We start from the raw sequence: 19,327 nt of genomic DNA, 5'->3' as shown, positions 1-19,327 counted from the left end.
ACCCAGTTGGGACAAGGACTCGTGTGTTGTTCCTCTGTTTATGCCTGTGGCCCTGGAGCCTCCAGGGTCCCCTCTGAGACCCTGACCCTTCCTGCCATGGCTTCCCATCCAGTTCTAGGAGGAAGTTCCTCGCCCTGCCCCCCAACCCCCACCGCCCAGCCCTCTGGAATGGCCCACAGGTCAGGACCTATGTCCTCAGCCTGCAGCAGGGGTAGGAGACACCCCTTCCCCCAGTCAGGGTGCCTGGGCCTCCGGTGCCACCCCCAAAATAGCCCAGCTCTCTGGCCCACAGATCAGATTGCAGCCTCCCTATCCAGATGGGGCGCCTGGCAGGGCGGGAAGCGCTTCTCCCTCGCATTGCCTCCACCTGCTGCCCGCTCACACGTCAGCGCTTGGGCTGAGCCTTAAATCACAGCCTCCCTCTGGAGGACACAGCCTTTTCTGGAGGCTGTGTGGACGGAGGCAGTGGGAGCAGTGCCAGGGGCTGGGGAGGGGTGCAAAGGGGGTGTTCGACTATTAGAAATTAGGAAGAAATTGGTGGGGGGGTTCCCAGAGAGAAGAGTGTTTGAGAGTTCTTTGGATCTGCCGTGGATCTGCTGTGTGGTTTTGGGCAAGTCAGTGCCCTCTCTGAACCTCAGTCTCCCTGTCTGTAAAATGTAGAAAGTACTTAGGCCCATCCAGGGGCTGTTATACAGCAGTGGACAGGCAAAATTCCCTGTCTTCAAGGAGTCCACTGTCCAGGGGTTAGCAAACCCTGGCCCAGGCAGGCAGGTTCCAGACCTCATTTTTGTAGCCCACATGCTATATGCCAGTGGTAAGGGACAGCCAGGAGGAGAAGGGGTTGTGCAATTTTATTTCGGGTGGTCCAGGAAGACCTCTCTGAGGATTGGAGCAGAGACCTTCCACCTCCACCCTGGACACTAGAGAGGGGTGGGGATTATCGGTGGGGCCAAAGGAATCTCACCCTCTCCCCCAAACCAGGACTGTAGGAGTGGAACTGGTTTCTGTTGCAAACCCCCGCCCCCCCCCCCCCGCCCCGGACTCAGCCTGATGGCCCCCATTCCCTGAGACTCAGCCCTGTACCACAAAATAACCCAGCTAGAAGGGGGTCACAGAGGCTTAGGTCCAAGGGTTTAGATAGCCCAGGAGTCCCAACTCTGCCCTGAGGCAACGGGAAGAAGCTGGAGTCTCAGGTGACTTCACCTGGGGCCTGGGAAGTGAGGGAGAGGTCATGGTGTCAAGGCCACCAGCCTCAGGGCCACGCCTAGATTACAGAGTTGGGACCCTGGAACTTCAGGGGTGCAGGTGTCTGTGTTGGGTGGGGGCAGTGAAGGTCCCATGGTGAAGGGCTCCGTCCTACTACAGGCCATGCCCCCACCCCTCCAGGGGTCTGAGTTGCAGTAAGAAGATTCCAGAACTGCACTGGTCATCACCCTGTTCAACCCTGTCAGCAACCCTGCAAGGTGAAAGAGGGAAACTCAGACACGGGGAGATGAAGTGACTGGCTCAAGGTCACACACCTGGGAAACGGGAGAGGTGACCAACTGAGACTACAATTTCCATGCTTTATTTCTTAGGGGAAAATAAAGATGAATCCAATTTTTAAATCTTATACTTGGGGTTTGTTGTTGTTGACGTAGTTGCTTATTTGATCCTTTTATTTGAAGATTTCCTTATTTGCTCTTTCAAAGCACAAAATGACAGGCGCATTTGGGAACAAGTGTCATTCAAGATGCACCAAGGCAAGTTAGTCACCTCTTCCCTCCCCTGCTGCTAGCACCCACCTTCCACACCTTTCCCCAGGCCAAGTACCCTCCTCACCGTCAGGCTTCCAGATGGTTCTTTGCTTCTTCAGTAAGGACACATTTCCTAAGGGCCTACTGTGTGCCAAACTTTGTAGTGAGCCGTGGGCAGGCTCACAGCAAAATGCCACCTACCTGGAGACTGAGAACAAACGCATAAATAAATCAAATAACTAACTAACTAAATAAATACGCAGTAGCCAGTCAGCTCCAAGCTTCACAAAGACAGGAAATTTGGGTCTCTTTGCCCACTGATGTACCCAAGCACCGAGAGTGAGATTTGCCACAAAGTAGGTGCTCAATAAATATTAATTGAATTAATGAATTCGCTGAGATGGAGAACCCAGAATATGGAGCCAGTTTAGGGGACGTTGCTGTTGAACTTGAAGGACCCAAGGGCCACCCGAGGGAGGAAGGTGGTCAGGTATCCACAGTGTTGCACGTCAGAATCTGGAGCTTGGCAAAGAATTGGAACAGAGAGAAGTGTCTGTTTGGCTCAAACTCAGCTGCCCCACCACCACCAAGCTGTCCCCTCCCTTATGCTCCCACACCTCCCTTCCCAGGGAACTGAAAGGGGGCCTGAGTGCTGCCCCTCCCCATGGAGCCCCTCCAGCCCCAGACTGGCCGGCCCTGCCTCCCTCCCTCTTCTAAGCTGCCCCAACAAAAGCTGCCCTTGTAGGAGCCAGGACCATCGTAATTAAAAAGGAAACATAATAAAGCCTTGCTCTCAAGCCAAATCCCCATCCCTACAGCGGACGCCCGCCCCGCACTACCCATGGAGGACACACGGCCCCTTTGTGAGCCCCGGGCGAGGGCCACTCCTGCCCTGCCCCGCCCAGCCACTGGCCTCCCTCCTCTCCCTTCCCGTACATCCACCCCCTAATGTCCCCCGCATCCTGGCCAAGACAGCCCAGCCTCTTCTTTTCAAAGGTAGGAAACTGAGGCACAAAGAGGTAGAACCTGAAACCGAGCCTTCAGCCTGGGCTGCTGCTTCAGCCCAAGCTCATTCCAGCAAGTGTCCTCTCTCCTGGGCTCCAGGCCCCAGATCAGGGGACCCAGATGGACAGCAAAGAGCTCGAGTCATGGAGCCTTTCTCACCCAGCTGAGCTGAATGGGACCTCAGCAGTTACAAGCCAACCACTTCATGAGTCTCAGAGAGGTCTGATTTACCTGAAGTCAAACAGCAAGGAGGAGGAAGATCAGGGACCAAATTCCGGGTCTCCTGGCTCAGCACAAAACTCTCAGCATGGAGGGACCAGCTCGTCCTCAGCACAGATTAGGGTCGTCTGGGTTCCAGGCACCGGCCTCAGGTCTCTGCCCCTTAGAAAGCGGTAAGGGAGCCTCCAGCTCTCCTGCTATGGCTGGAATCAAGCCCCCTGCGAGGGGCTACGAGAACTCCAGGGATGGGGCACTTCCAGAGCTACAGGACAGGCCTCCCCACACCAACAGCAGTGGAAGATGGACGGTGAGCCTTCAGTGAGGACAATTCTGTGTCATCCCTTCTGAACTTCCAGAAGTTAAGGAGTCCCCCCAAGGCCCAGTCTGGCATTTTCTCCCAAATCTGCCCACCCCAGCCACCTTGTCCATCTGAGTGCCCTCTGATGATGAACCCAAAACTTTTGCCCTTTGGCCTTATCTCAGGGGTCCTCCCCCACCATCCCAGGACCCCATTGGGGAACAGCCTATGGCTGAGGTTGTCTGGTGTCCTGCCCACCCACCCCCACCCCATCTGCCTCACCCTCCTAATTACCACCTCCAACACCCACACTGATATTCTCCCCAAGCTGTCAGGGACCCCCCACAGATATGCTCACAGCTAGCAAAGTCTCAGAGGGAGCTGGGGAGACACCACGAGCTCCCTCTCCAATGGTGCAATGTTAGTGGATCTTTGGGGGCTTGTGCACCACTGCCGTACGCATAAGAAGACATCCAAATGGGTGTTTGCTTGAGATGTGGGCATTGGTGTGTCTGTAGAGACAGGCCTGTGTGTGGGGTCATTGCTTAATTAATAAAAACAAACCACCACCATTTATTGAGCATTTCTTCCAAGAGGTCTCTGTCTGTTTTGCATTTAAGTTTCCCTTCCGTTTGGGGAAACACACTCACTGTTCCCATCCTACAGGAAAGGAGATTGCCCAAGTTCACGCGGCCAGTGAGTGGTGGAGTTCGGATTCAAAGTCAAGTCTGTCTGACCCCCCTTTCTGCAAGGGGTGTACAAAATGTTTAACCACCAGACCGTCTGATCCCTGCTCATGTCATCAACCCTGCCCTTTGTACTCTGACCCCTTCAGAACTAAGTATGGACAGGTACAGAGATACCAGTCAACACCCGTCCAAGTCAGGTCAACCAACTCCAAGAACCCCAAGGAGTGTGTGTACATGTAAGAGCGAGTGTGAGTGTGTGTACACATACATGTGTGTTCAGGGAGAGGCTGGCAAGACCTGTACACAAGGCCCACCCACGGTCTGCCACTTCTACCTGTCCCCGTGGTCCCGCCTCCTTGGCCAGAAGGATTAAGGAGGGGACACCCCTGGGCACCCAGAGCAGGGAGCAGTGGCCCCTTCTCACTCCTGCCCCCCAGGAGCCAGCCAGAGTGGGCAGGGATTAGATAGATAATGCCTCTTGTAAGACCAAGGGATTGTTGCAAAGGGGAAATGAGAGTGGAGGGCCGGGGGGCCAGTTCAGATTTCTCCTGGGGTGAAAACTGAACCCCCCGGGAGGCGGAGCCCCGCCTGCCAGGCCCTAATCCCCATCGTTCTCACCAAAACCCCAAAGAAGAGGCTGTTCACAGGCAGCGGATTCCTGGGATTCATTAATTCGGGATTTGCAGGAGGGCCTTCTCCGGGCTCCTCCTGCAGGTGGCAGCCTGAGTGGGCAGGCGGGTGCTAGTGGCAGGGGACACATGGGAGCCACGAGACAGGGTGGCCCAGCCTCAAGCTTCAGGCCTTTCTGGCCGAGCTGGGGCTTCCCGGGCTACAGGGGCTAAGGGGTACACCTTGGGCTGCCCAAGGGAGCCCAGTCCAGCCCACCTCTGCCTCACCCCAGAGCTGTTTCTCTTTGACCGGTTCTCAGCTACTAAATTTTATTTTCTTCTCTTTATGAGCTGTAATTTACACACAGTAAAATGCACAGGTCTTAAATGTACAGTGTGACAAGTTTTGACAAGTGTCTACGCCCAGGTAACCACCAGGAGGAAGATACAGACCATTTTCATTCCCCCAGAAGGTTCTCTCATACCTCCTTCCCACCAATCCCCCCACCCAGGCAACCACTGACCAGCTATCTGTCTCCACAGATGAGCTTTTTTTCTTTTTTTCTTTTTTTTAATTTATTGGGGTGACAATTGTGAGTAAAATTACATAGATTTCAGGTGTACAATTCTGTATTACATCATCTATAAATCCCATTGTGTGTTCACCACCCAGAGTCAGTTCTCCTTCCATCACCATATATTTGATCCCCTTTACCCTCATCTCCCACCCCCCACCCCCTTTACCCTCTGGTAACCACTAAACTGTTGTCTGTGTCTATGAGTTTCTGTTTCTCATTTGTTGGTCTTGTTCTTTTGTTGTTTTTGGTTTATATACCACATATCAGTGAAATCACATGGTTCTCTGCTTTTTCTGTCTGACTTATTTCGCTCAGCATTACACTCTCAAGATACATCCATGTTGTCACAAATGTTCCTATATCATCTATTTCTTACCGCCGAATAGTATTCCATTGTGTATATATACAACTTCTTTATCCATTCATCTATCGAAGGACATTTTGGTTGTTTCCATGTCTTGGCCACCGTAAACAAAGCTGCAATGAACATTGGAGCACACGTGTCTTTATGGATAAGTGTTTTCAGATTTTTTGGGTAGATACCCAGGAGAGGGATTGCTGGGTCATATGGCAATTCTATTCGTAATTTTTTGAGGAACCTCCACACTGCCTTCCATAACGGCTGCACCAGTCTGCATTCCCACCAACAGTGTATGAGGGTTCCTTTTTCTCCACAGCCTCTCCAACACTTGTTACTATTTGTCTTGTTGATGATAGCCATTCTGACTGGGGTGAGGTGATATCTCATTGTGGTTTTGATTTGCATTTCTCTGATGATTAGTGATGTTGAGCATTTTTTCATATGTCTATTTGCCATTTGTATGTCCTCTTTGCTTTATTTCTTCAGATCCCAAGCTCTGTGCCCAGCAGAACATCTGTAGATTCACCCACATGGTCACAGAAGATTAGGTTTCTGTGGAAACTTTCACCTGAACAGAGGGTTCCCTGGCTAAAGTCAGTTTGCAAACCCCAGGGTCTTCCTAGGCGCAAGGATTCTGGGCTCCTCTGTGTCCAATCCTATGGATGCACCTCCTGGAATTTTTCAAATCAACATCCTTCCTGTCCCAACCCTAGGCTCGTGTCAACCCTGCCACAGCCACCTCTGACCTACGCCCGCCATCAGAATCTCCCCACTGCTCATTCAGCCCCTGCCTCAGCCTTCTCCCCTCTACTCCAGAGCAGCTCGTCAAATGCATAAGTCACTCTCCTTCTAGACTCCTCAATGTCTGCCCCTTGCCCATAGGAGAATATTCTAGCTTCTTTGCCTGGTATTCTAGGCCTTCGGGGTCCAGCCCCTCTCCATCTCTAAATCTCATCCGCCAGCATCTCCCGTCTCACTGTGGGCTCCCACCCACAGAACCTCTCCAGGTAGCAAAGTTACTGTGTTCTTTCTCCCTCTTTCTCTTTTCCTGGCTTCTGCTTCTGCTGTTCCCTCTGCCAGAAACACCCCACTCAGGAGCTGTCCGGATCTAGCTAAAGTCCTGCCGTAGCAGGAAGCCTGCCTAGAACTCCCTCACCCTGACTGGGTCAGGTTCCCCCTCCACCCCTGTCCTGTCCCCCAGCTTTCCATGCCAACTCTGTCTTGGTCTGAACCCTTCCTCGACCTTGACTTCCAGCTTCCAGGGACAGCGTCTTGTTCTGAGGTGGATCCTGGGGCCCAAGCCAGGGTTGGCACATAATAAATCTCAACAAGGTCCTGCCTCTGCATCTCTCCTTACCCTCCTCAGCTCTGGCCTGGCACGTACCTGGGCACAGAGGAATTAGATTGAATTGGATTGAATCAGCAATGTGGCACGGGGCAGAATTGAGACCCAAGGGGATGGGAGGAGCAGGAAGGGGAGGGTCACATCTGGTCCTCCATGGACCCGAGAGATCTGGTTTCAGGTCCTGCCCTAGCAGTTACAAAGTCACTTCAACTCCATTAGCCTCAGTTTTTTCATCTGTTAACTGGGCAGACACATAATGTCCACTTCATTGTTTGTTTGTTTGTTTTAGGATCCATTGACATTCTGTGTGTAATGTAATGTTTCCTCTGACAGCCACTGTCAAGTGGGTGGAGGGAGAGAAAACAGAGGGAGAACAGGTAAGTATCCAAATGGTAACGGGGGGAAGACAGCCGGTCCCCACCTCCTAGGGCCAGCGATCTCTTCCCACCAGCCTCCAGAATCCATCAGATATTGAGTGTCTGCTTGTCTATCCTCCAACACTGGCCTTCCCACCTCCCAACCAGTGGAGAGGTCAGAGGCTAAAATAATCAAGTCCGGAAGAATCAAGTGGAAAGAAGGTAAGGCATGAATGTTCATAGCAGCACTACTCACGAGAGACAAAACATGGAAACAACCCAAATGTCCATCAACAGACAAACAAAATGTGGCGTATCCATGTAACAGCTATGAAAAAGCAGGAAGCACTGACGGGCTACAGTATGGATGAACCTAGAAAACGTTAGGCTGGGTGAAAGAAACCAGTCACATTCGACCACGTATTATATAATTCTATGTACACATTATGTCCACAATAGGTAAAGGTATATTAGTAGTTGCTCAGGCCTGGGAGGGGATGGGGAAAATAGGAGAATGGGAGCTAAAGGGCACAGGCTTTCTCTTTGTGGTGACGAACATGTTCCAAGATTGACTGTAGTGATGGTTGCACTATCTGTGGATATACTAAAAGCCACTAAATTGCATACTTTAAATAGGTGCATTGTATGGAAAGTAAATTATAGCTCAATAAAGCTGGTTTTTATTTTTTTTTAAGACCAAGAGACGGCAGGTGAGGGAGTAGGTGTCCACCTTAGGTAGAAAAGGGCATGGTGAGGGGCTCAGCAGGAAAGCCAAGCCCTGGATTTCACAAGAGTTTACTTTGTTCTCCTACCAAATCGTGCAGGGAAAGTTGTCATCCTACCCATTTTACAGAGGGGAAAGCTGAGGTTCAGAACATGCTGCCTGCGATCACACAGCTAGGAAACTGGGATGTGAAATCAGAGACACGGGCCCAGCCTGGGCCTGCCTGTCTTGCCCCTCCTTGGGCTTCCCCGACACTCCAGGAATGTGAGGCTGGCATCCCCAGCCTGGCATGGGCTGCCCCCGATAAGCTGGAGGGTAGAGGGCGCGGCCACTGTGCTGGCACCAGCCCCAGGCAGATCGGCACAGGTGTGGGCGTCCCGGCTCAGCTCACACAGCTGCTGCCCAGCCCTGCACCCCAGGCCAGGGCCCTGTCTCCACCCTGAGCCAGCCCAAGCAGCTGGAAACACCTGCGCTGCCTGACGGGAACTAGCCTGGGTGTCCGAGGAGCCTAGGGTCCTTTGGGGGGCATCTGAGGCTAGGGCGGTAGACATCAGTAAGAAGGGTCCCGGGTATGTGACTCAAGAGGGGACACAGGCCATGTGTGAGCATTGGGAGTGCGTGTGTGGAAGAGTTTGCCCGTCACTCACAATGTGGGCATGAGAGGGTGTGTAAACATGTGTGGGAGAAAACACAGGCTGGGGTGAGGATAGATGTACCAGCGTGAGGGTGGGAGTGTATCTGGATGTGTCCTGGGCCTTGGGAAAAGGAATAGAGGGAACAGAATTGTGACTGTGGGGACAGTGAGTGTGAGACAGTGGTGTGGCTGGGAGACTCGAGGTGCCCCAAGTATGAGGGGTGACCACGGGCCAAGGATGAATGAGTGAGAGTGGGCGTGAGTGTGGCCACTTGTTGTGTTGAAGATGTGTGAGTGGGGTGTGCCCTCATGGATGCCTTGAGTCCTACACGCTCATGAGTGTCCCCTTCTCTTCAAGTGGCTGTCACCCTCTAGGAACTGCCCAGCACCTCTTCCATTGGGTTTCCTCTCCCTCTTGACTGCCTCTCAGGTGGTAAGCATTCAGAGGATAGATACGCCCCTCCAGGGGCACCTGCTACCTCTTACTGACTGGGAGAGCACATGCCCTTTGAGCCTCAGTTTCCATATCTATACAATGGAGATAAAATAGCATCCACTCCAGGAGGCTGCTGGGAGATATCGACAAGCATAAATAGCAAAATTCAGGTAAAGAATTCAGCAGCCAAATGAATGAACAAACAAATAGGTGAACAGAGGGGCTGGTCGGGAGCCCTCTTCCTGCCCTGACTTTGCCCTGGCCACCCCCTTCCAGCCAAAGCCCCAGAAAGTTCAGGTCTCCAGCCCTAGGCAGCTCAGGGAAATAGAAGACATCTGGGGTCAAGACTCACCCTTCTGGGCAGGCAACAGCAGGCCCCATGGAGTCAGGGATCCTAGGGTGGCGACGCCCAGTACCCCAGGTCTCTGCCCTAATGGGGACGGGTGGAGATCGGAGAATAGGGTGTGGGGCTCATTACCAACGTGTATTCACTCAGCAAACACCTCCTAGGCACCAACTCTGTGCCAGGGCCTGTGCCAGGCACTAGGGATGCCAAAACCAACTGGGCCCCCACCCCTGCCCCTGAGGGGTCTGGAGAGGGAGGGTATGTGTAAATGGAGGTTTTAATCCAGTGTGTGATGGAATCTCGGAAGCCCAGGGGAGGGCCCAGCCCTAGGCTGGGGTGCTCAGGGGAAGGGTTCTTGGAGGAGCCAAGACTCCTGAGTAGCAGTGAGCCAGATGTTTCAGGCTGAGGGAAAAGCCTAAATAAAGGCCTGGTGCCACCTGAGCAACCATCATGGGGTGAGGAATGACGTGCCAGGAGACAAGACTTCAGATTTGGCGTATGAAGTTAAGGCCTGAGATTGGGTCTCAGCTGTGAAATGAGGCATTGTTAATAATTGTCATTCTCACTCCATTTTAACAAAGGTCTCGTGATTTGCAAAGTGCTTTCATATCTAAGACCTTGCTTGGTCCTTGGTCCTTCCAATCCTATGATGGAAGTGGAATGAAAAGCCCACACATCCCTTTTTACTTTGGCCACTAGAAAACTCAAAGGCTAAGTTGAGCACTTGTTTGCAATACAAAGACACCCCAGAAGGCTTTTCTCTTTCTACATCCTCTCTCATGTCTCCTTTCTCTCTTTTACTTTGTTTCCCTGGAAATCTCTTGGGAAACAAGGGGGTGAAAAGGAGGCAAATCCACTGTCAATTGGTGGTATATTTTGCTGGAGTCAGGGGCGGGTATGTGTATGCCCAGGTACATGTACGATCTTTCACATGAGCACGTATGTGCAGCGGGCCATGTGGAACTGACACTGTGTGTGTATATATGTGTATGCGCTCAAGCATGCCATTTGCAGGAGGGCCTGCTAGGAGCTGCATGACGCTGAGTGTACATGAGTGTGACAATGTCCGTGGGCCCCACCAGGGGACCCACACCATGACCCCACCAGGCCCCGATTCCCTCCTGGTCTCTCCCACCATCCCCTCCAGCAGTCCGTCTTTCTAATATCTTCCTGACACACTGCCAGCTCCAGGGGAAACCAAGGCCTAAGAGAGAGGATGTCACATGCCCCAAATCCCTCAGCAAGGCCCGAAATCTGGGTCTCTGGAGCCCTAGTTTGGGGCTGTACCACCATTCACCTACAGGACTAGCGCTTCCCCACTGTGTGACCAAGGGCATGTCTCTTAACATCTCTGAGCTCCTGCTCTAAGCTGGGTTCCACATGGACTGGAAGCCATTTAAAGAGCTTACAGAAGGAGCTTGTTAAATGCTGGTCGATTTCAAACCATGAAGACACCGTCCCTCCATTTCTCCTCTGAAACAATTTTCAGCCCCATGGCTGTGAAAAAGGTATCTAAAATCTAGCATGGAAAGAGCCCTGGCTAAGGGGCTGCATGACCTTGGGCAGAGGCTTCCCCTCTCTATGCCTCAGTTTCCTCATCTGCAAAATGGGAAGGAGAGTACTTTCTTTGTGCACGCACTTCCTTCCTGGGCTTTGTACAGATGAGGCTCATTCCATCCTCCATGAAACAACAGGCAGCGCTGTTGCTGTGCCCTTTTTTCACAGACGAGGAAGCTAAAGCTCAGAGAGGTGAAGTCATTTGGCCAGGCCACACAGCTCCTGGTCTGAGGGAACTCACAGCCCACTACCCATCCCTACCTCTCAGAGTGGAAATTCTCCTGCACACAGTAGGGGCTCCCTAAGGGTCAGAGATCCCAGAACCTCAACAAGAGGGACACTGGCCCCAAAGGGGCTCAGGCCCCACCCTGGGAGCCTCTGGGCTGGGCGCTGCATTGGTCCATTAGGGCTGTGTCTGCCACGTGTGGTGCAAAGTAATTACACAGCCTAATGGGGAGAAGGTGCCAAAAACACATGTATTTACAAACCGGCTGCCACCCAGCCAAACTGCAGCCCAGGATGATTGCGAAACGCAGCCTGGCAGGCAGACCTTAGAGGTGGCTCCCAGGCTGGTGCTGCAGCCCAGACTGGCACCATCTGAGCCATGGAGGCCAAGAGACGAGCAGGGCTGCTCAGGGCAGGCAGGTGACACTCAGAGGGCTGTCCCATAGGGAGGGCCAGGCAGAGCCATCCCCACCTTCTCAGGGTCCTTGGACCTTTCGTTTCCCAGCTGGGAGGCCAGAGGCAGAACTGGGTCTGAGAGAAATCTTTAGGCCACCTTTGAGGCTCCTTCTGCCTCCATCTCTGTAAATATCGAGTTCAGCCTTCTTTGTGGGGAGAAGAAGAAGAAAAAAGTCAGGACTCAGACTGTCCCCAACCAGCCTCACTAGCCACCCGTTACACCAGGGACACTTCTGGTTCTGCCGCTTGTTATATGACTTTGAGCAATCGGCTTCACCTCCTTCCTGCCTCAGTTTCCACAACTGTAAAATGAAATAATAACAGTGCCAACTTTATAGAGTCGTTGTTAGGATGAGATGACATAATGTGTCAATAGTATAGCCCAGCACACAGTAAGATCTCACTAAATGTCAGCCAGTGGGCGCCGGTAAATGTCTGAACACCGGCTCTGGGCCGGTGGAGGCTCGGCGTGTAGCATTGGCCGATTTCCACGGTGTAAATACTCTCACCACAACCAATTCCAAGCTACCAACATGACACCCTGGACACAAAGCTGGGATGAGACGCAAAGTAGCACACCGTTATAAAGTATTTCCACCATTCGGAAAGAATCGAAGTAAATAATAGGAGAATGGATAATTCAGACTAGATAATAGTGAAATGATGAGGACGCGATGAGCTTTGAATATGTTTTCTTTGTAATATGATTTGTTTAATTGTAGGTTTATAGAATTTAATTTTTAGTGATTGTTATGCTTAACAACCAGTTAGCAAATTCCTGAGAATTTAACAATCAGTTTTTGTGAGCCTCTATAAGCCACCTTCGGCCTCACCACTGATTTTATTATTCACATTGTGTCACACCTCCTTTCCTTTGCACAAGCCATTCCCTCAGTTTGGAATACCCTTTCCAGCACCTCTTTCCTCTTGGCTAACTCCTCCTCTTTCCTCAATAGCCTAGATAATATAATTGTTCCTTCTCTGAGAAGATGCCACATAAGGTTCATTAGGACCTCACTGAATTCTCACGACTCTGTGAGGTAGATGTTTGTAGTCCCATTCTTCAGATGAGGAAATCGAGGCTTGGCAAGTCTGTTGGTTGAATGGTGACCTTCCTGCATGAGGACAGGTTGTGCCCAGGAACTGCCTTCCTGGCATCGCTTGAAAAACATGCCACCTGCCCATTTGCATTTTCCCCTCTTATGCCCTTGACTCAAGCATTGGACCTCCATTCCTCTGGGTTAAGCATTGCCCAGCGTGGGCAAAGACCTGCCTGGGCAGCTTGTTACAGGAAGCTGGGTGAGGCCCATAGGATGGACCAGGGGAGCCTGCAGACGCTGGATGAGACTGAAGTAACCAGTGGAACCCTGGGACCTACGGCCAAGACCTGGGAGCAGAGCGGGAGGGAAGGGCTGAGCACAGGAAGGTGTTGACCCACCCGCCAGCCTAGGGGAGAAGCTTCTGGAGGAATGTAAGCTATGAGGGAGGAGGGGACAGGCAGGCCCAGGCAGTGGCAGCATGGCCCCCTGGGGAAAATGGTGGGGGAAGGGGGACAAAAGCCAGGGAAGACCCTGGCAGGGCCCTTGGCCTTCGCAGTCACCCTGGAAGAAAGCATCCCCAGACCCATCCATCATAAGGGCTGGGAACCCTGGCAGGCCCTGAGGGGTGGGACGCACCCAGAGGATCCAGGGCTGCCCAGTAAGGGTAGATCTGCCCTCCCCAGGCGCTACTCAGGTGGGAGGTGGCACCAGGAAGCCCGGGGTGTGTGGCAGACGGAACTGGGTTCAATCCCTGCTCAATCACTTCCTGGATTTCAAATGTAGCACCTCCCAGCCTCAGTTTCCCCTTTTGTAACTCTGTCTCTCAGAATCGTGGTAAAACATGCAGGGGATATCCAAAGTGTCTGGCCCATTGCAGACGATAATTGTAATCACAAAAATAGTCACAGCGGCCAGCAATTACACGGAGCTTCCCACACGGGGAGCTTCCCATGGATCCACAGCGTCACAGGGACCCTAGGAGGCCATATACCCATAACTGCGTGGGATAGGAAAGGGCACTGAGGTTACGTGGTGTTCCCAGAGTCACACAGCCCAGGAGCTGAGCAGCTGGAAGTCTGGCCCTGACCCATGTTCTGTGCCCCTCTGGATAGGAGGCTCCCCAAGGATAGAGACATGCCTCTTTTCTGAGGCCTCCATCCTGAGCATAAGGGCTGGCAGACAGCGGGCTCAGTGACTGTGCAATGAACAGAAGTGTCCCTAAATGTGATCCCTGGGGCCCATGTTATTAGGCCCCTGTCCCAATGATCCCCAAGACTTGGGACCAACTTAATTTGGAACTCCCGCCCAGTAGCCAGGCTCCCTTTTGCCAACATGGACACAGCCTTTTGCCTCCAAACCTAGTCCTGGTGCGGAGGTGCTGTGTAACCTCAGGCAGGTCTCATTCCTCTCTGAGCCTTGCCAGTGGGTGATGGGGGCGAGATTTCAGACAGGCTAGGAGCTCTAGGAGGCTGCAATTGAAGAAGGAGCCAAGAGGTGGATGAAGGGACCTCCTGTCTGGCAGAAAGTCGGGCCGGAACATTGCATCACTCCCCACCACAACCTGGCAGTTTCTAAATCATCTTTACAAAACCCAGAGATGACCAACGAGTGCCCTGCCCCAGCCCTTAGGGGGCAGATGGAAGCTGGCTGAGGAAAGACAGCCCATGAGAAGGGAAGGAAAAGATTGCAGGGAGCAAGAATGAGCAGGAAGTGACCGGGCTGCCCACCCCCTCCTGCCATCAGGCCCCAGCCCTACATGCATCTCTCTCTCTCTCTCTCTCTCTCTCTCTCTCTCTCTCTCTCTCTCTCTCTCTCTCTCTCTCACACACACACACACACACACACACACACTCAGAAGGGCCTGTGGAGGCCCTTCTAATGTCTACCAAGCCAACCCCTTTTTTATACTTTTTTCCAAGGTCTGGGACCCTAGGAGCCCTCACACTGTGCTTCCTGGGGTCTTGGGGGGTCCTCACAAATGCCTTACGGGCTGCCAAGGGTGGGGGGGTCCAAGAGACAGAACAGCCTCCCAGCTTTTATGGGACCAAAGTTACTTAACTGCTTTCTATGTTGAAATCTGAGGTGTGGTTTCATTTAGAGAAAGAAATCTGTGACCCATAGTCTGTGAGAGGCACCAGGCCAGGCTCATAAGTGTCTCTCTGGGCAGTGAAGGGACCCCTTTACTGATTAAATAATGCTGGCTTATAGTAGGCACCTCCAGGCCTTCAAATGCACACACAGAATTCTAATCTTTTTATTCCTCTCCACTTATTCATGGAGCATCTATGAGCTTGGCACAAGGCACATAGCATTCAGCACATTTTGTCCCATTTCCCACTTTTGTCCCAGTCTCCCTGCAAGACAGGTGTATATTACTCCTCATATACTGATGAGGAAACTGAATAGTTCAGGAAGGTGAAGTAACTTATCCAGAGTCACACAGCAAAAAAGGAGCAAACTCAAGACCAGAACCCAGGTCTGCCCAATTCCAAACTTGTGCCCCATCGACTAGGTGACAGTCTGCGTCTGTGCCCTTTGGCAGGTTACACATGCTCCCTGCAGCCTCTGTCATGTGCATAGGGCATGGGGTCTAGAACGGTGACCCCCTGGGAGGGAAAGCCGTTCAGCTCGTCTGGGTCTGTGTGTTGGTAATAGTGGTGATGAGAAAGGAGGGCAAATTCTCAGTAAAGCCCGGGCCTGGAACAGCTGTGCCAGCTGTGCAGTAAACGGGGACGAAACTGGGACTCAAGTCTATGGGAGCTAGACTCATTCCTATACCGTTCCCTGGCTGTGTGGCCTCAGACAGAACACTTCCCTTCTCTGAGCCTCAGTTTCCTCAAGTGTTCAGTGAGGGTAAGAATTTCCACCTCTTAGCATTGACACAAGAGTTCAGGCAGACCCACTATGCAGAGGGTCTGGCACCCAGTAGGTACTCAGTGAAGGCTTTCTGTCCCCACTTCCTCTCTGGGACGTGAGCCCACGACAACCTTTGTAGGCACCAAGATAACAGAGCAGGAACCTGGTGCCGTTAGCATCCATGGCACTGCTCAGCTTCTCAAGGCTGCCCAGAAAGGCCCAGTAGGTGTCCTTAGCTGGGACCAGGCCCATGTTCCCACCTGCTGGCCTGGTGGGGAGCCCGGCACAGAGCCCCCACCTGCACTGGGACAGGACAGCGGGGGCTCTAGGGTTACAAGCAACTGATCTACGAATGGGGGCTACGTTTCCTCTGACGGACTTTCTGGGATGACAGTGGCAGGGGCTCTCTCTGGCAGCCTCCAAGGAGCTGGAGAGCCATGAGCCCAGACATCCCAGAGGGGACGAGTGGGGGCTGTTGGCCACAGGAGCCAGCCTGCCCACTCCCACTCGGTCTGGTCACTTCACAGCAACTGCAAGAAATGCAGCCCCCTTGGAAAAAGATGGTGAGTGGAATGAGCCTGGTTAGTCATCTTTGGACCCCCAGGGCCTGGGACTGTGCCAAGTACCCAGGAGGACTCAGGGGATGGTGGATGGATAAATGATTGGATGGATGGATGATGGATGGATGAGGAATGAATGGCTTTTATATGATGGATGGATGGATGGATGGATGGATGGATGGATGGATGGATGGATGGATGGATGGATGGATGAGGAATGAATGGCTGATATATGATGGATGGAGGGATGGATGGATGGATGGATGGATGGATGGATGGATGGATGGATGGATGGATGAGGAATGAATGGCTGATATATGATGGATGGAGGGATGGATGGATGGATGGATGGATGGATGGATGGATGGATGGATGGATGGATGGACAGACAGATGAATTTAGATTCTGAAAAGCCAAGTTGTGAGCACTTCTGCAGCAGAGACTGCCAGTGTCCCCCTGAGCTCCCTCGGCATTCACCATCCCATGAGCTTCTCATACAAACCCCTGTAACTCTGCCTTCTCAGCCTCAGGAACATGCTGGGCCAGGGGGGGCTGGAACAGCCTTCAGTCAGACAGATGGGAGTGGAAGGACAAATACCCCAGCACCCACACCCCCTCGTCCCTCGGAGGGACAACTCTGAGCCTGTTCTACACTCTCCCAGAGTCCCCAGTGGGACTGAGCCCCAATTGTCCACAGTACCCCCCTGCTTTCTGACAAGCTCCCTATCGGCTCCTTTCTCTTCCTCTTTCACTTCCCAACTCATCTGCCCGTACATCCAGAAATCACTCCCAGTTAAATTGCACTCAAATCCTTGACTCAGGGTCTGCCTTTGGGGGACTTGCTGCTTGCCTGTTCTAGGATCTTCGACAAGTCATTCAATTTCCTGTGCCTCAGTTTCTTCATCTGTAAAATGGAGCTAATTGTTTTCATTTACGACAGAACCATGTGGTTGGCATGTGCCCCACCTCCTACTCGGTGCTGAAGGCACAGAAAGAAGAGCAGCCACAATCGTTCCCTGGAGGAACTTATCAGACGGTGGAGATGGTGGGTACAAGTCCAGGCCATGGGATTCAAAGACCCAGAATCAAATCCTAGCTGTACATATCCTCACTGTGTGCTCCTGTGCAAGCTATATTTGGGGGGGGGGAGGGGGAAACTCTCTGTGCCTCAGTTTACCTTTCTTTCAAATGTCCACAATAACGGAACCCATCTCCTGGGGCTCTTGTGGACAGAAAGTGAGATTGTGCAAGGGAAGTAGCCCGCACAGGGCCTGACACACAGCGCTCAGCAAAGGGAAGGCAGGGCATTGTCGTCACAAGACAAGTGCCTAAAGCGATGCAAAATGCAAGATTGTGAAACTGACAGTTGGCTTGTGAAACAGAGATGGAGCTGGTGCCCTGGGAGGTCAAAGAAGAATCAGGTGGTAGGAGAATGAAGCTGAGATGAGGACAGACTCTCAGACCTTGAGCTGGCCCACCCAGAAGGCTCCATGAGCCCAGAGGAAGACAAGGTAAGGCCCTGCACCATGAGCCCCCACCCACACCTGTCCTGCCTCCCACCCACCCGCCCTACCCCACCCCACAACCCATGCTCCCCCCACTTTCCCACAGGCCACTTGGGGTCCCTGGCCTTGCTCACGCTGTTCCCTCTGCAAGCATGTCCTTCCCTCTACCTAGAGCTGAAAGAAGCCTCCGTGAGTTCTGCCCATGAACAGGCAGAGGGCGCTGGACCAGCTACATCACGCTCCCCACCGGGCTTGGTGAAAATGCAGATTCCTGGGCCTTGCCCCCTCAGATTCTGCTTCAGTAGTTCTGAGGTGAGGAAGAGCCAGGTTGGGGAACCACTTATTTAGTCCATCGCACACTCCCCATTACATATGGGAAAACTGAGGCCCAAAGAGCTGACACGTGGGGCTCAAGGTGACACAGCAAAGTACCCAGACTTCCTAATTCCCAGTCCTGTGCTCACTAAGCCTCCCTCCCCCTCTGGACAACACCTGGCTGGTGGGGGCATCGGGGCAGCCCCTCTGGGGTCCTGCTTCGGGAGGCGCATCTGTCAGCCCCCTGTCCCAGTCGAGGGGGTCGCAGAGCTCTGTGAGAGCCCCCCAGGTGTGCAGCCTCCCAGTGGCTCTGCCAGCTTTGGCAGGTGGCAAGGCCAGGGTGTGGGGGCAGAGAGGGCCCAGCCTTGAGTATTTAAATATTTGCTTTCTTACAGAATGGCATTCTTTGGCATATTAGCCAATTTGTATAGAATTAGTCAGTGACTGCCCCCCACCCCCGCTGCCGCAGGAGGATTCCAAGCAGAAGGAGTGTACCTGCAGCCTGCTTGATGCAGAGGCTCTGGCAAGTCCCAGCACAGGATCCACCCGCCTGCCTGGGCAGGAAGGGGAGTGGCACCTGGGTGGGCAGGGATCCCAGACGCACCTCAGGCAGCCTGTGTCCCATACACATCATGAGCTACAGCCACCGGAAACCTTCTCCGGAGCTGCAGGGGTGAGGCCACTGCCTCTTCTGTCGTGTACGTGCACGTATACCCTGTCTGAACAAACTCAGGACCAGCCCTGGCCCCTGGGTCCATGTCCCCAGGTACAACTGGGGAGGGGCACAGGGAAAGCTAGCAAACCCTCTGCCAGAGTCCCAGAAAAAGCCCCAGAGGTTATACATGAGTGAAATTCAAATCCCAACACTGCCTCTTAACTTGCTGCGTGGCCTTGGACAAGAGGCTTTACCTCTCTGGGCCTCACTTTCTCCACTTGTAAAACGGAAATAATAAAAGTGCCTACCTGCCATCATGTAAGTGACTGGGCTTTGGGACACCGTGAAATGGTGTGCCCTTGCTGGGAGTCAAAGCAGTATTACCTGGAATTTGGCAAACAAGCCATGCTCCCTCTGTCTAGAATATATGTATCTATATAGATTCAATCAATAAGCATTTAGTGAACCCCCGTTGGGTAACTTTGAAGAAGTTATTCTTGCTTCTGGGCCTCAGTATCTCCACTTGTAAAATGGGCAGGTTAGAACACAGCCTCTGACATTCCTTCCATAGCTACCATGCTGTGTATCCACTACCATCATTCATGCAAAATTATCTCTCTACTAAGAGAAAAGATGAAAAGAAAGGAGTTCTTGAGAGGGCAAGCAAAAGGAATGCATGTCTAAGAGTGAAAGTTCAGGTGCTAAGAATTTCAGTGTCTGACTAACAGTGAAATTCCAGAGCCAGCAAAGATTCTTTTCCTCTATGCCCGTCCTCCATCATTGAGCCGTCATCACCAGACGGGGTAAACGACCACTTACAGGC

This window comes from Rhinolophus sinicus, chromosome 14 (genome assembly GCF_057876585.1).
Source record: "Rhinolophus sinicus isolate RSI-liver-muscle chromosome 14, RSI-T2T, whole genome shotgun sequence".
In the NCBI taxonomy this organism is placed as follows: domain Eukaryota; kingdom Metazoa; phylum Chordata; class Mammalia; order Chiroptera; family Rhinolophidae; genus Rhinolophus; species Rhinolophus sinicus.
The sequence above is the reverse complement of the archived record's forward strand: the minus strand, read 5'-3'. Positions refer to the sequence as shown.